This window comes from Perca fluviatilis, chromosome 2 (assembly GCF_010015445.1).
Source record: "Perca fluviatilis chromosome 2, GENO_Pfluv_1.0, whole genome shotgun sequence".
Lineage (NCBI taxonomy): Eukaryota > Metazoa > Chordata > Actinopteri > Perciformes > Percidae > Perca > Perca fluviatilis.
This window is the reverse complement of record NC_053113.1, coordinates 26,156,546-26,161,500: the sequence shown is the minus strand read 5'-3', so window position 1 is coordinate 26,161,500 and position 4,955 is coordinate 26,156,546.

Below are 4,955 nucleotides of genomic sequence, written 5' to 3'. Positions count from 1 at the left end.
CCCAGTCCACCTCCTCCCTCCTACCAACCCACTTTGTCAACTACTTTGTAAAAAAGATAGATGACATACGCTCTTCATTCTTTACCACACTTCCTGAAATCATCTTTCCATCCATCACATCCAGTACTCTTTCCTCTTTCACCCCTCTATCTCTAAATCAAATTCTTACTTTGATTACCTCCGCCCGCCCAACCACCTGCCCCCTTGATCCTATCCCTTCTCATCTTCTCCAGTCTATTGCTCCTGACCTTCTTCCTTTCCTCACCGATCTCATCAACATCTCCTTGTCAACTGGCTGTTTCCCCGACGCCCTCAAAGAGGCAAGAGTGATCCCACTACTAAAAAAAACAGCACTCGACTTGTCTGAAGTAAATAACTACAGACCCATCTCCCTTTTTCCATTTCTATCCAAAACTCTTGAGCGTGGCATTTATAATCAACTCTCTACGAACAACCTTCTTGATCCCCACCAGCTTCAAGGCTGGCCACTCAACAGAAACTGCCCTCCTTACTGTTACTGAGCAGCTTCACATCACTAGAGCAACCTCTCTCTCTTCTGTCATCATCCTTCTGGACCTTTCTGCGGCCTTTGACACAGTGAACCACCAGATCCTCATTTTACCAGGCAGACCTAACCTACCGGGTAACTAGGAGAGGATCTATCTCAAAACTGGGGTTCCTCAGGGATCAGTCCTGGGTCCCCTCCTCTTTTCTCTGTACACCAACTCTCTTGGGTCTGTCATTCACTCGCACAGCTTTTCTTATCACAGCTACGCAGATGACACCCAACTAATTCTCTCCTTTCCGGAGTCTGAAACGCATGTATCTCGGCATGTCTGACTGACATTTCTTCTTGGATATCCACACACCATCTGAAACTCAACCTTGACAAGACTGAGGTCCTTTTCCTTCTAGGGAAAGGCTCTCCTACCCAGGACCGGACTATAAAAAATGACAACTCTGTGGTAGTCCCCCTCAGACTGCTAGAAACCTGGGTGTGACACTTGACGACCAACTCTCCTTCACTGCCAACATTGCTGCAACTACCCGATTGTGTAGATATATGCTGCATAACATCAGAAGGATACGTCCCCTTCTAACGCAGAAGGTGGCTTAGGTTCTGGTTCATGCTCTAGTCATCTCACGTCTAGACTACTGCAACTATATATATATATATATATATATATATATATATATTCTTAAAGCTGCACTTTCACATGGTTCTTTGTAGTTTTGCTTATTTAAAGTTAATGTACTTGCACTTACTACTTGTTGTCTGGAGTTTGCACCTTCAAGGTTGAAAGCACTTAATTGGAAGTCGCTTTGGATAAAAGTGTCAGCTAAATGACATGTAATGTAATGTTAATGCTTTTAGGTTTAAAAATCTTTGAATTATTAAATAAGTGATATTAAAAATTTTAAAGAAAAGATTTCTAAGATTTTAGGCTTGGTTGATATTTGGAGAGTTTTGAACCCAGCTGGAAGAGACTACATTTCGTCAGTGCACAAGACATATTCTAGGAAAAAAACTCATCCCATCCACACAAAGAATGTGCCCTTGTTTGATTACACCTGTGCACACTGACGTTGGCGCCTAATAGTTCCATTGTTTACACGGTGCACAACAAAAACACATTTTCAGCATCCAGTTGCCATCTTTTTACAATAATTGTGATGTAAGTTTTGTAACATGTGATGCCCTCAAACTAAAATGACTGTGTTTTCCTCCCATCAGCAGGTGTTCCTCCTTGATCAATGGTTCTACTGAGGACCATTTTCAGGCTTTTCGGTTTTCCAATAGTTTTGTTTTTCAACAAGATCCAGTTTCCAATAGATTCTCTCTAGCAGTTAAAAACTCAGAAAGTTTCTATCCACAATTATGTTTTGCAAGAGGTCAATTTGTGTCCAAGTGCAAAGTGAGAAATCAGAGTGGTCTGCAGCACTTACTGACTTCAGTTGGGTCGTCATATTGTTTCCACGACATTTACTGCTAACGTGTGTGTCACTGAGAAAGACAGAAAGAGGGACACACTATATTCATTCTTTTTCTTATGTTTGTTAATACATTTTCAACCTGATCTCACAGAATTTCGTGAAATGAACTTGTATTTTTTATCTTTCTATTCTCTCTAAGATTTTGTAAAAGTGAGCTGCACAGAAAACACCCAAAGTTCAGAGTTCAGATGGGACAGATCATCATGGATGTGATGTGTGTAGATGCTCATTCTTCACTAAACACTGTATGTAGGCATGATGAGTTGAATTTTCCAGTGAAATCCTATGTCTTCTTAAAATCCACCTCACAGTAGATAACATTTGTATCTATATAATATATGCTGTATAATGGTATACAGATCAAATAAATCTATGAGTCTGCATGCATGTGTGTTAAATATTGTATGTGCATCTATAAATTATATACACCAACTGGTCATGGCATTATTTTTTCAATTTTGATCAATCAATGTGCAGCCTTCCCAAGGCATCTCTGCAGTTCCAATCAGAGTAAGTGCACCAGGAAATGAAAAATTAAAGGTTTCCGAGTTACTGCTCCTTCGAGAAGATTTCTTCTGTGTTCTGAATGCATGTTTTATGGTTTCAGACAAATTTCCCAAGGCTGCAAGATGCATATTGTGCTAAAGATCATTTGTACCAAACGAAGAGACACTATTAAAAAGATGATTATATTTCACAGATTAATGCATCAATCCAAACACCATTAACACAGAAATGAAGGGAAAAAGTTAAGTGGTGATTTCAAAGATTTAATTTACCTTCTCCTCTTGAATGACACTTCGAAAATACTAAATTATTTTGGGCCTGGCGTGGCCACATTGTTTCCACTCCAATAAATCCCTGGACACAGAATGTGAGATATAGGCTGTGATTCAGACATCTGGAATTAAGGATCAAACTAGAGCTGACTCCTCTTATCTCAGTATTTCAACATGCCTGTTAAAAATTTCACAATCAATCTTCCCAGCTCTAAATATGTAGAGTAGTTTCTTGTAACTATGTCCACCTGCAGTTGGGATTTGATTGATTACCTTGACGATTGGGTTGTCACAGTGAAAAGGATAAAATGTCAATATGTGTGAATCAGAGTTATCCCCCTCCCTGAGGCTACATGTTCTTGGAAATGTTTTTCAAAATAAGTCATTTACAAGCTTAAAAAACTAACATGGACGCCTGGGTAGCTCACCTGGTAGAGCACGCGCCCATATAAAGAGGCTTAGTCCTCAATGCTGTGGCTGCGGGTTGAACTCCTACCTGCGGCCTTTTGCTGCATGTCGTTCCCCCTCTCTCTCCCCTTTCAAGTCTAAGCTGTCCTGTTGAAAATAAAGGCGTAAAATGGCCAAAAACAATCTTTAAAAAAAATATTATTATCAAAACAAATCATTTTAGCTGCCTGTTACATATCCTTTATTCATAGACGAGGCTTGATTACCAACTGTGGCAAGCAGGCAACTGTGAGGCTCCAGATCACTAGGGGCCCAAATGCTAACTTTTGGTTTGTGCCTAATTAAAAATTTGTTCAAGAAAAAACAACCTCAACTGACACAACAAGAGCCTTTAACATTACTACAAATATTGAGGCCCTGGAACCATTAAACTAGGTATTTCATATTTTACTAACATGTTATATATATTCCTAAATGAATGTGTTTAATTAAACTAGTTTACCACACAGCACACAGGGAGCAAAGAGAGTTGTAGCATGGAAAAACATTTCATAGAGAAAATGATAAACATGGGGTCAAGAGGGGCCCAGGTGCAAATGTTTGCTTCCTGTCCCCCACAGGAGGTTCATTTGGCCATATCCACTCACATTGATCAACAGTGTTTTACAAAACCATGTTCTCATTCTCAATGTGTCAGCAGCACGTTCAGCCGTTGACCAACATATGCATACCTGTCAAGTATCCCGTTTTGGCCGGGAAAGTCCCGTATTTTACCCTTCTTTCCCGCCGTCCTCCCGTATTAGTATTTTCCCGTAAATCTCCCGTATTTTAACCTGCGTTATTAAAAAATAATACCCTGGGTCCGAGCGGAGTAAAAAAAAAAACATTCCCAATCTGAGCTCTGTCACTAGCCTCGCGATAACTGCCACCTGCAGTAGCCTACTACAGGTACTGTAGGTGGCAGTTGTCGCGAGTTTAGTGTGTAAGGTCAGATGATGACAGACGGATGATGGACGCTTCGACAGAGACGGTGCGCTGCCAAAACTTATGAAGGCTTTACTATGCATTCCCCATAGCAATGCAAGTTCAGAAAGGGTGTTTAGCATGGTACGAAAGATTGTTCCAGAGAATAGGATGACGTTAGACAACAGAACTGTCTGCGCTCTACTCTCATGTAAACCACTCTGTAAACCACTCTGGCCCAGCCCACAAATACACTCCTTCCAAAACAATCTTAAAGAATGCAAAGTCTGCAACAAATTTATACAATAACTCACTAAAAGAGTAAAGAAAAGTTATGTGAAATGAAAAGAAAAACTGTAAAAGAAAAGCAATATGAAATGAAAAGAATCTGTGGAATGAAAATAAAATGTAAAGACAAGCAATGTTATAAATTGTAAATGTTTTCAGCATTCTGCATCAAGTGGTGATTTTAGCTTTCTTGTACACCTGTCTTAAAATGTAAGGGATACTGGAGCTTGGTTGGGGTGGTGGGACTGCTTGCGGTGGGCGCCGGAAAACTTTCCCTTATTTTCAAATCCAAAACTTGACAGGTATGCATATGTGGTGTTGCTTGATTTACAACTACAGGGTAAATTGTTTATTATTTGAAAAGAACGTTTGTTATTGCATATCCTTAATTGTAAGGAGTAGCTAGGCTATCTTGATTGCAGTAGTCACGCACGTTTCCGACCGACCTTGAATGCAGCAGAGGCCGGAGCAAATTAGAGGCGGGTATGGCTGCAGCCTTGGCAAATTACGCACAGAGCTGCA